Source organism: Globicephala melas, chromosome 16 (assembly GCF_963455315.2).
Source record: "Globicephala melas chromosome 16, mGloMel1.2, whole genome shotgun sequence".
Classification (NCBI taxonomy): domain Eukaryota; kingdom Metazoa; phylum Chordata; class Mammalia; order Artiodactyla; family Delphinidae; genus Globicephala; species Globicephala melas.
Genome location: NC_083329.1, coordinates 44,248,851 through 44,261,979, shown reverse-complemented (window position 1 = coordinate 44,261,979; position 13,129 = coordinate 44,248,851). Strand labels below are relative to the sequence as shown.

General features: G+C 43.5%; 1 pseudogene; it reads right to left on the bottom strand.

The window, feature by feature from the left end:
• Positions 1–216: 216 nt before the first annotated feature.
• LOC115845812 (riboflavin kinase pseudogene) lies at positions 217–11,801 on the bottom strand (annotated as a pseudogene).
• Between the last annotated feature and the right edge of the window lie 1,328 nt (positions 11,802–13,129).

Genomic DNA, 13,129 nt, shown 5'->3' with positions numbered 1-13,129 from the left:
ATTTCCATTATAAAACACTTAAGACCTTTCCAGTGGTCCATTTTAATCAACATATTACATAAAAAAGAAAATTTTTAAAATGAACCTTTTTAGTACTGTAATACGATGGGTTTAATTGAACAGTTGGAACATAATATGGTAACTACATTGTACTGTTTAATTCACAGCTGTAGGAAAATGTTGGATTTTTAAAGTATAACCAAGATGAGACTGTAGTTATGAGCAGTAAAATATTAGAAAACAGTGAATGAATAAATAAGATGCTTTTCCATCAGTGGCCATTATTTTACTTTTAGGAACCTGGAAGAAATTGTCTTCTCTGAGTTTCAAATGTTCTGGTAAATCTCGTCGTTTCTTAGCTTCCTCAATATCACCCTGAATTGCTGAAATAAGTGACTCTAAAGAATCAAAGTTCTTTTCTGGTCTGAGGTAGCCAACGATGGCCACATTGAGAACTTCCCCGTAGAAGTCCTCTTTGAAAGCATGCATGATATGAGTTTCCATGGACTTTTTTGTATTCTTACAGTATGGGTTCCATCCTATCTATGCTCACCACCATCTTATGGACGTCTCCACTTCCAACACTGGCCCAACCATAATATATGCCAGTGGATGCATCAGCTGGAAGATTATCTACTACTTGTTCAGGAAGGTTAGCTGTAGGGATGCCCAGCTGCTTGGAGCCGCGACCGAAGCCCAGCACCACCTGGCCGCGGCAGAAGTACGGCAGACGCCTCATGACCCCGTCCGCTCGGGGTGCGGGCTGCGGTCCAGTCCGCGCATCCGGCGGAGCCTTAGTCGAGGCGGTGCCCGGACCCCCCGGACCAGCCGGGGGACACGGGCGGGAGCTCCGCAGGCCGGCCGTCCGGGCGAGCGCACCGGCGTACACGGGCAGAGCGGCGCGGACGACACGCGACGCGGCGAGACCCTCACGCCGCTGACCGAACTAAAGGTGCCGAGTGACTCAGAGGCTGCGTCTGGGCTCCGGAACGCCGGCAACTGCGGAAGTCTCTTGCCCTGCTTTTGTTTGGATTCATCTTCTTATGTCTTTGCCCATTGCCTTATTTTTATTATTTTGGGATTGACTGGGTACACTGATAAAATATTTAGTTTTAACCCAATATAAAAGTCTGTGATTCAAAGTGAGAGTTTATCCTGATCATTTTATTAACAAGATTTATATGTTTAGTTTTATGTCTACTATAAAACATGGTTTTATGGGTTTTGTTGTTTTATGGTTCTTTTTAATGGACCTTTTTTAAAAATGTTTATTGGAGTATAGTTGCTTTACAATGTTGTGTGTCTGCTGTACAGCAAAGTGAATCAGTTATACCTTTTTACAGACTACAGTTATCTTTTTTAACTTGACTTTTCCCGTGATTTTGGAAGTCACATCTACTATTTTTATCCTATTAGTAATGACATTAAATTAAAATGTACTGATATCTATTTTCTCTAATTTTCATTATCAAAAATAGAGCAATGTCAATTGATTATTCCTTATGTAATATGAGGAATTTGCTTTTACTTCTTGTCAACACACATTTTAACTGACAATCCCATTTGGGTCACAATCCTTTTTTCCTCATAATTCTGTAGACAATTCTGTCTTCTTCATGTTGCAAAGGAGAAGTGGGGGGCAAGCTTTATCTGCATGGATACTCACTGAATCTGTTTTTATTCTTGAAATTAAAATATATTATCAAAATTAAGTCTAGGCATTAATTTTTTTTCATTATTTTTGTCTGATTTTCAGAAAACTCAAGACTTTCTCTAGCTCAGGAAAACTTCTCCCAAATTGTTTTTTAATAATGGCTCCATTTTTATTGGTTCTTTTTCTGAAATTCCTAGCGTTTACATATTAAACATGTCTCTTGTCCATGCTTTTTATATATTCTCCCATTCTTTTTATCTCTTTGTCTTTTTTCTCTGAGTTTTGTGATGTAAAAATTGACTTCTGCTCCATCAAACCTGTTTGCTGCAGGATCCATTTTGCTGTTCACTTCCTCCATTTCAATCTGAAATGAACATTTACTTTTTAAATCTCCATGCTGGCTTCCATTACCTGTTTGTTTTTCTCTTTATGGTTCCCTGCTCAAATTTCATAGAAGAAATGTCCTTTTGAAGCTTTTTGGAAACACAAATCAGGAGTGCTTCCCATGTCTCTTGTAGAAACTATATTTCATAGAAAAATATTTTCTCTGATTCCTCAGAGTGGTCCCTTCTGTTGAACTCTGCTATCTTTTCATTTGCCTGGCAATTTTTCTCTGTGTGCTCATCATTACAAAGGGAGCACAATATTTGTCCAGGACCAGGAACTGAGATCCCAGTCTGAATTGTTCTGACCCAAGGGAAGGGAAAGGAAGAAAATATAGGTTTAGATTTACTAAATACTCAAGTTTTGTTTTGCTGATTCAGTGGCCTGGGGAGCTAGGCAGCTCAGGAGTGAACCAGCAGAGGTGGCCCCGCACAGAGCTCTTCATCTCTGCTCAGTGTCTTTGCTAAGTTTTGGAGGGTGTCAGGTGTTTTCTGGGAGTGTCCTTGTTCTTTGCTGAGTGCTGGCCAAGGGTCACTCCTGTTCTTGACCTGGGCTTATCGTCCACAACAGGTGTCATCTGGGGGTTAGAGCCACCATGGGTTTGTGAACTGACAAGATTTCCATCTACTGAGTCCCTAACTCCCCCCACCGCCCCTCCCCCACAGCGCACTGCCCCCGGCAAAACTACTACAGGGCATTGGAGGGAGTCTCCCAGCCTTTCCTCCTAGTACTTTCTGGGTAAATTCCTCCTTTACATGTGAGGAACTGCACATCCTCACAGTGCTCGTCTAAAAGAAGCCCTGGGACATTTTGGATGTGAGACTGTCATGCTCCCCTACTCTCTACAGCTGATTCACATTTCCCTGTTTTCATAATAACTGAACATGTTAGCACAAAAGTTGCTGAGGATAATTTCTCTTATTTCACAGTATATATGTTTTGCTGAATTTTCTTCCTGGAACTGAAAGAGTCCGATTTTCTTTCCTTTGGAACAAATGGTATGTAAAACGCCATATAAACCCCATTTTAACTTGGAAGCTGTTCCATGGAATATATTGTCCAGTTTAACAATGAGTCCCATTGTCAAATTTATTCTCAATATAAAAAGCAGTCACAGATTATCAAAACTTGCAAGCTGGTCAGTGTTCTTTCTATAGGTTTCTGGTGGGATGTTTTGCAGATAACATTTTGTGTAGGAAGCAATCATGGCTTCATTCCATGATAGGCAAGTTGCCAGGAAATACTAAATCAAGTGGCAATAGATTCCCTAAAGAAAGTTGTTCCTGATTTATGATGATTGTTCCAACAATACTGCTGAACTTTTTACACATGGAAATGACCACTGAGTTATGTTTTGCATTATGTCAGAGAACAGCCAACCTGCCAGATCCAACGTTGCAGCTGGAATGCAGAAAAGCCCCATTATGTTAATTTCCAAAGTCTGGGAAAAATGACTTCTTATTCCCAAAGGGTAAGTACTTTTTTTTCCTTCCAGCACATCTCACACCCTGAATCTATGGTGGCATTTAAAAGAGTGGGAAACAGCCTAAGCTGGGTTTGAGGTGGGGTATGGTGGAGGCAAAGATGGCAGGAGTGGAGGGGCTGACGACAAGGGGAAAAAAGGAAGACTGATCAATAGCAGGGGGTCGCCAAGGGCCGAGGAGGGGTCTGCATTATTTTTGAGAATTGATCACAGTTTCAAGAGAAAAGTTCAGCAGACTTATCTTCCAACTGTTGGAGTTGCCTGGAACCCTCAACAGAGTGTGTGTGTGGCTATGTGTGTGTGGCTGTGTGTTGTATCTGTGTCTGTGAGCTTGTGTGTTCCTGTATTTTGCTCCTGGAACTTTAAGAAAAGCCTAGACCAGCATTATCCAGCAGAAATGTAATACAAGCCACATATGTAATTTAAAATTTTCTAGTAGCCACATTAAAAAAAAACTAAACAACTGGTAAAATGATTTAATAATACAATTTATTTAACCTAATATGTCAAAAATGTTATCATTTCAACACGTAACATACCTAAAACTTATTAATGAGCTAGGGAACACTTTTCTTTTTATAGTGGGTCTCTGAAATCTGGTGTGTATTTTACACTCACTCACAGCACATCTCCCTTTGGAGCCGCCACACTTCTCAATCCCAACAGCCACACGTGCTAGCTTGTGGGATGGAGCAGGCTGGACAATGAAGAACAATCACCCTCTCAGTTCTGACTCATTCAACTTTGCTCAACTCTTTGTGTTTCCCTAAACCTGCAGTTCCCCCTCCTCTGGAGATCCCAGAACACACCTGTCAAAGGCATCCCCACTACCAGCTCCTTGAAGAATATGGTACATGAAGCATCACTCTTTGGGCTGTTCCGTCAGCCTTCCTTACTCAACAGGTCAAGAAAAACCTTATGATTAAAAACCCAAGAACCTGGGAAATACATGTGCAAAAGCACCTTGACGCATCAGCATTGCATTTGGTCTTCCAGGAGAAAGCCGTTCTTTCTCCCTTGGTCTTCGCTGCCCCCTTCCAACCTTTGTCTTGCTAACATTTCTCAATAAATGTTCTCCTTCCTTCCTCCCTGGTCTCCTTTTCCAGACTGAGCAGGATGTGGGCGAGGGGGGCTGCTGGGGGCATTTCTGTGTCCTGTCCTGGGGAGGCAGGGAAGGTGGAGCCAGCTCTCACTTCACTGTCAGTCCTGCAGCAGAAAAGTCTGAAGGTGGACCAGTGCATCTACATAAAACAAAAGGCAAGGCTGGCGGGACTCCCTGCAATGGTTCTCGAAGATCTGCAGAGGAGTGGACACATGAATGAAGCTGTCCAGATGTCAGATGAGATTGGTGGGAACTGTGGAGAACTGGAGAACACTGGCCCCACCCAGGGCATTTCAATTTACTTTTTAACCCTGTGCAGGTCGAACTACACTGGACAGAGCCCCAGAGTCATTAGTTTGTGGTACACACTGCCCTGCCAAGTCACACAGGTAATGACCTTTCCTAGTAAAGGGCCATGTCCTGGGGATTCACATCACAGCCTGACAGTGGGGATCTGGAGATCTGATGCTTTGCCTCCTGGCTCCCCTTTCTTGGGATCTGCTGTCTATCAACTGCCTGGCTTGATGTCTGGGTAACCTGCTCATCTTCATCTTCATGCATATTGACAACCACATCACTGACCTTACAACCAACCTCCTGACCTTGCAGATTCTCAGTCCTCATTTCTAATGGCCCAAAATTCCATTTAGAACCGGATCCTCAAATGGGGTGAAATGTAACATGCAATTTGGAATCATGGGGCAGTTGGTTACCTCTGAATCTATGTCAGTCACTGACTTTCTCCACAAAAATGTAGGCACACTGAAGCCCAAGTATCTGGAGGCTTAAACCCACCAGCTCTGCCCAGAAGTCCAGGTGGAAGCACTGAGCCCTGCCCAGTCCTGACCAGACCTCTTCTCAAGAGGTTAGACTCCTCCCTAAACTTCCAGCAAAGTGCCAGACAGATCAGATTGAATAAAAACGTCGTTACCTTCCTATTTCACCTGCATTTACTGGAAGCTTCTGCTATTGCCCAACTACTGGAACAGATTTCCCCTTGGAAATGACACTGGCTTGATCTTGCCTGCCTCTGCCACACCTAGTCCCAGCTTCCTCTTCCTCCTGGCTCCGGCCCCAACACACTGCCCTGCCAAGTCACACAGGTAATGACTTTTTTTTTCCCCATGTCTTTCTTCTTCTTGGGAGGAAATAAGCTAGAATGAGGAGAGGAAGGGCTTTTAAGTCTGAGAAATCTGGTTTTGAATCTCGGCCCCAAGATTTAATGATTCTGTGATCTCAGGCAAATTACTTAACATCTTTGAGCCTCAATTATTTTCACCATAAAAATGTAATCAATCCTATTTCATAAGCTTGTGGGGAAGATCAGAAAAGATAGTGCTCCTAAGATACTTAGCATATAACAGACATTTGGTACACATTGGCTAGTGTTACCACTGAACCAGCACTTTGCCCACATTGCGACTACCAGTCTCTTCTTCCCTCTTCCCTGTTCTCAATCACCATTAGGAGCCTTTTGACCCCATTGGTAGCAACCATAGCCTGGGTCCCACGGATTGCTATTTTCCACTGGTCTCCCACAGACCGCCTAGCAATACCCTACCCATCCCCAGCTCTCTTGGCATATTCTCTGCCTGTGGCCGGGACCCATTTAGTCCTTCTCAGGTCCTTCCCTGTCTTCTTCCAAGAAGCCACATCCCATGCTCTGGATGACTGGATTAGGGAGGGGCACTAGCCTCAATCATCAGGAGGCCCAGAAAGAGATGAGGAAATAGTGCAGCTCCTAGAGATTTCCAACACAGCATAAACCACTATGGGGTGAAAACAGCTTCTCTAAATGCAGGCTAGATAGATATGGTAACAGTTCACTGCCAAGACCTTTCCAGGGTTGCATCTTAATGGGTACAGTGTTTATTTAAAGTCAGCCATACCTGAGCTATCTAATAAGAGCAACAATTGAATACTGTTCTTGTCTCTACCTAGAGTCTATTCTAGAGCTCAGCCCTTTTAGGTTATAAATCAATGTCTCAGGGTGAGTGATGCTAGCTCCTACAACTAACCCTAATATCTCAGTCACTTAACACACAAAGGTTTATTTCTCAGACAGTATTGATGTGGGTCAGGCAGCCCCCTCCATCTGGAGCTATATGACCTAGGACAGTGGCCTCCAAAGTCCCAGCAGGAGGGAAAGAGGAGGCACACTGACCTGCTCATCCCAGAAGAGACCCTTGTCACCTCTGCTTACAGTTCGTTGTCCAGACATTTGACTCACTGCAAGGAAGCCTGGGAAATGTGGAAAGCGTATGAAATATTGTTGAGCAGGGCTCTGCTCTAGAGCGTGTGTTTGTGTGTGTGTGTGTGTGTGTGTGTGTGTGTGTGAGGGGTGTTTATGGACTGCTGATGCATGTCCCTGTATGTGTGTGCTGGTGCCTTTTCTATTCCTAAAGTGTCCTCGCCCTGCTCCTCTACATCTCTCTATTCCTTTGAGGGACTTGTGAGGGACCAGCCTCCCACAGTGCTTGCAGAAAATAGGTACTTTACCATTTCAATTTAGTACAACTCACTCAACTTCTGATGAGTGTCCCTTATAGTAATAATAAAAATAGAAAAAGGTGTCATTTATCAACTCCCCTCAAAGCTGTAGGTTCTATGCTAATAAGCACTTCATATTTCTTATGTCATTTAATTGGCCTATGAAATAGGTGCTGTTTTTATCATCATTTTACAAATGAAGACACAGGTTTGTGAAGATAATATAACAGCCTATGGTCGAAAGCAAATAAGAGGAGATCTTGGGACTCAGCCAGCCCATCCGACTGAGACCCTTTGGGGCTGGCCTTTACACCACACACGTCTCTAAGGAAATGCCAGCATGACAGGGTGAAGACGGGAGCTATCTGAAGGCTCATAAGTGAAATGATTCCTACGGGGTTTCTTGTTTAGATTGTAATCCCCAAAAATTCAGAAAAGTATTGGGAACATTCACAAATATTTGAAGTTCTCATTTCACAGCTTATATATTTTTTTCTTACAATGCAACACAACAATATTTCCAATGAGACAGCATCAAAAATCCTTAGCACCATGGGGCTTTGCAAACTAAGACTATAGCGTGATACAAATAAAACTGTTTTTCTTAAGATATTTATAATGTTATTGGATTTATTTAAATAAGCTTCATTTGTTATATCAGCTTTCGAATTGTCAACTTTAAAAAGGCAATCAATAATACTCCATAAAATTTGTTCCTAACTTTTTACAAATTTATTTTTCCTCACTATTTTAACGTATCACGATTTTCTCCAAAAGCCTGAAAATTAATTTTGGGAAAAACAGATAGATATACTACACTAAAGTTGCAGAGAGCTAAGTGCTCATGAAGACTTACACCACTTTCCAAAGAGGGTTTTTGATTCAGGTCAGGCTAGATGTCAGCACCGCAAACACACAAAACCCGGCTGTTGAAGGAATATTTGACTTTTGTGCCCCCAGTTCTCTCTCACTGGATTTTCAGTTTCATGTACCCATATGAGTGTATCTGTGTCCTTTCATATTCCCACATTACCCTAATATTCTTCTTAAGTATCTGATGTTGTCTAATTTCAAATTTTTCTTTTTAATAAATAACTCTGGCCCTGGAACTACTCAGTTTTCACCAGGAGAAAATAAACATCAGCACACTGATAATAAAAGTTGCTTTGAAAGTGCTCCTCACAAGTCATGCTTGTTCAATGTCCACAATGAAGCTATATTTCTAGTTATTTCCTTCAATTGCACACAGGTAAAAGGCTCATATTTCCAGCACACTCTTGCTCCTAGAAAGCCGAATTGCAGGGGAGCAGCCTGGCCCCCTGCTCATCTTCAAGCTGGATGCAGCCCTGCAACAGTGCAAATGAGGCCAGACAGAACTCATTGTGGCAGCTAAATCCCCAAGGTTTGCTCACAGAGCCTGTTCCTGTACCATTGTCATCAACCCGTCATGAGACTCCAGCCATCATTCCCAGAAATCCATGTACCCGGCCATCTGCTCCCAAGTCAAATTGCTTACTTTGGGGCACACCTTCTACACAAAGAGAAATGAAACTTTAGGAAATTCAGACTGACTCCAAGCCAAGCTCCCAGGCTGAAATAGCATGCCAGTGCTGAGAGCATCTGGACCTTGCCCTCCTTCTCAAAGGCCTCCACCAGGAGCCTGGACCCTTGCAGCCCTTAGAATGCCCAGCCGTGCATGCAGTATATAGAGTTCATAAAGCACTCGGCCAATTTTCTATTCAAGATGATTCTGGTTACAACTTAGCTGTATCCCCATATGAGAGAGGTATAATTTTAAAAAATCGACCTGGGACATACTCCATTTCACCCTTCAGTTATCAATCCCAGGTCACCAGCTGGCACTTGGAAGAATCCTGGGGACAGATTTGCATAAACAAGAGCAGTCCCTCGTTTGCTTAATTCCCAAGATATTTCTGAACACCACTGCCCTAAGCCCTAGTTGTGGCAGCTCTAATTCATTCCTCTTTCCTCTCACAACCCTCAGCTACAAAAGAGAAAAGAAAAAAAGAAAAGAAAGAAGAAAAAGCAGTGTGACAACTAAACAGGATAATATCAAACATTTAACATTTGAATAATGCTTTACAGTTTAAAGTGTTTTGTGTGTATTATCTCATATAGCCCTCATTATAAAACTGTGAGGAATATAGGGTAGATATTAACTGCACCATTTTTTCAGGTGGAAACAAATGAATTGGCCCTTGAGAACGCTAATGCTGTAAACACAGCTTGATTGACCTTTTAGAGGCATGAGTGCAGAGTTCTCTGATTTGAAAGCACGAATGTACTCTAGATGCAATCACAGTAGGGCCAAAAGAAAGGAGATAAATCCCGCAAGCTTTTGCTCCCCCTGGCGAAGCCGTAGCATCCAGTGGTCTGGGGCGTGCTGGGCCATTTCCTCCCAGATGAAGGGCACATTTTTGCACCTTATACCTCCCCGCCACTAAGACATGACATGGTGTTTAGTAAGCCTTATGGATTTTGGAAACAAAATAGACCACACTTGGAAGTACTGATTTGACCGACTTATCAGATGACCCAGTAGGCCACCAATTCTGAGTGGAGTTCAGAATAAGAAAAGGCTCTGCCGCAGGTCCAGCTATGCACTCAGTGCCCTGGCTCTCAGGCAATGCAGCATCTGGTGGAACAGGACTCTGCAGGGTCTCTGGAAAGTCCCAGTAGCAGAGCTGGGTCACAGACCCCTAGGAGGCTGAAGCAGGACCACCCCTTCTGTGGCAGAAAGCTACTCACTCTTTGAAAAGCAGCTCCAGGCATGTCAGTGGGCCCTGGTAAAAATGAGTTCCCAGCCCGGGGAGGGCAAGTTACCATGCAGCTGGGGCTGGATATAATCATGAGTTTGGGTGGGCACGGCAGCAATCTTTCCCACAGAGGAACTGGCATATTCAAGGTCTGGCCTATGCAGACCCAAAGGGAAGAGAACATTATGTAAACTGATGGTCCAGTCTCCTATGTCTGCCCCGCTGTTTCACTTACATCTGCCTTCAGCTCACACCTATGGACTCATGGAGTTTCCCTGTGGCCAGCTGCCAGAGGAGGGAAGAACTAGGCCTGGCCACACACCTGAGCTGGCATCCTAAGTTGGTGCTCACAGCTGAAGCAAACTGCCGCAGTTCTCAGTCCACTCATGGGTCCTGAGAGGGGGACAAGAGTAAAGGAAAAAAAACCCTCGTAGGCAGCGCTGCAAGCAACACATGTGGCTGATGAAGAAACTGATTAGAAGATGGGGGAAATCAAGCAAGGTATAGAAGTAAGACTGGGCTCTCCCACCATCACCTCCTCGACCCTCTTATGGATTTTGTGCTTCCTGTCACTGCCACCTTAGGCTTTGACAGATCAGAGGCCCTGGTTCAGGGGATGGAAGAGTGATAGTCGGGGAGAGGCTTCTCTCTAAGTGAACATAATAGTCTGCTCAACTTGAAGGAGGAACTCTCACCTGGTCACTTCTGGACCACTAATGCCAGTGAACCAGTGGGTTTAAAAAAAAAAAAAAAAAGCGGAGTTAGTGGTGGGGGTCCTGGATCCTGATTGCTCTGAGGAGCTAGGGTTTCTCCTGTGTAATGGAGTCAGGGAGGGGTCTATATAGAACTCAGGTGATTTATTGGTTTATCTCTTAGGGTTTCCATACTGCTGAGAATGGTGAACAGGTAATTGCAGCAACTGCCAGCTGACACAGGCAAGACAACCAAGGACTTAGATGCTTTGGGTAAGAAGATCAAAGTTCCCACACCAAGAAAATGACCTAGACAAGCCCAAGTGCTGGCCGAGGGTAAGAGAAATCTAGACTAGGTGGTGGAAGAATGGTCACTGAATACTAGTTATTGCCACATAGCAAGTTGCAATAGTGACTTGTTTCACTAATAATATTTAATTAAATATTTGCAGAGATTGCAGCAGCTACGACCTTGAAGCTGACTCTGTGCCACATGGCACTGAATGGATGGCCTTAGCAGATATGACTGGTACAAGTGTGGCCTGCAGTGGACACCTGTTGGGCATCCCTTCAAATGCTCTCAGCCTCACCTGCCTCCTGTTCCAGCCACTATGGAGCATCCAGTATTCTGTAGGAGCCAACATCCTTCACGCAGGTACAACCCGGAAGTATCACTCCTGTGTGCCTCTCATTTCCTGTCAGTGTTTCTCTGTAACCTGCTTAGTAGCCAGAGATGCTCAACCCAGAAATTTTGGGGGCATGTCACCCTATTGGGGGGGGTTCTTTGACTAATAGGGATGGGAGGCAATGCATAAATGTTTCCCTCTTTCTCCTCCATAGAGAAGATTCTGATATTCCTTTCACATGACTCCTTAAACTGACCCCTGGGATCAAGCATCCAGTTGCCTGTAGCAGTGAACAACACGATGATAAATCGTGTTTTTTTCTCATTCCTTGCCTCACTCCTCCTGACCTTACTCCTACCCCCTGGAACCCAATAAAGCATTTTCACTCAAGTCTCTGTTTCAGGCTCTGTTTTCTGGGGAAATGAGGCTAAGTTACATCACCCATTTCCAGCTACTACCTTTGTCACCTTCCGGCCTTGTGATCATTCCATTGCCTCCAAGTCCTATCACTACCCTGGTGACTAACATTCAAGCCCTATACCTTCAGTTCTCAGTCCTTTGATCAGCTCATTTCCAGTGACCTTCACCTCCATTCCACGCTATCACCTTGCTTCCATTGCCTCCTTGAATGCTGTCATCACTGATTACTGCTGTATGCATAAGTCCAAAAGTTAGAAATCCCACTCTCTTCCTCAACCTTTCATCCTTCAGTCCCTTTCATTCAGTTACTCCCACTGCACCAATGTTGTAACATCATGAAGACTTTGCAGCCCAGGAACTGTCTATGTTCCCATTACCCAGCTGCTTTCTCTTGTCCTCCTTTTTTTTTTTAATCCAGTTAAAATTCCACAGAACACTACTTCTATCATGCTTGCCAATTTCCACAACTCCCTTGCCCTCCCAACTCTCTTCTTGAAAAACCCCTCTCAGAATTAATGCGTCTGTCCAACGTTTTTTGTACTTATATCCCAGGTGTTAATCACTGTTAGAGAAAAACCATAAAGCTGAACAATTTGGTGCCATTATAATAGCTGCCAACATTTATTGAGAGCTTAATCTTTGCCAGGCACTATTCAAAGCACATTACATAAATTAGCTCATCTTGCTTCCTACATCAGGCTGGAAAGTTGCCCAGAAATTCTGTTCTCAAACCTCTGAAATTCATTCTCATCAGAACACTTTCTCTGCTGCTGCTCAGAGAAAACAGAAGTCATCAATTAAAAACATGGTATACATCATCCTTCACATTTCAGTAGCATTCAACAGAAATGAGTCCTCCTTTCTAATCCAAACACTCTCTTTATCCTTCACACCACACTCTGCTAGGTTTTTTTTCTACCTCTTTGTCCCCATTTTGCTTATCTCCCATATTCCTTTTTCTCACATAAACTTTTTTCTTTATCTCTATCTCCATCACCATCTACCAAGCGCTCCAAAAATAGCAATGTGGGTTGCACCCATAAGGTTCCCTCTCCCTCACTGTCTACCCCCACACCTTCCAATCTCTAATTCCATAGTTCCTACTTCTTAAATATCTCTGGGGATTGTCAACTTCTCTTTCCATCTATTGCTGTAGTCTAGATCACCATCTCCCACCTGCATGGCTGCAAGAAATTTCTAGCTAGTCTACTTGCCTTCAGTTATGCCTGTATCAAATGCAAATGACTTCTTCAGGCTCATGCCCACAAGTTTTTTCTCACACCTGTCAACACATATTGATATATGTTTTTAGGACTGACTCCCCACCATTGAGCTCCCTGGGAACAGGCACTATGTCTTGCTCCTATCTTGGTTTTCCCCAACTCATGCCCTGTCATGAGGCTGTTCTCTGTAAAGTTTCACTGACTGAGTGGATGACCATTAAATAAATCAGAGACTTAATCCATCAATTAACAAGTAGATAAGTAGTATCTATTTTAAA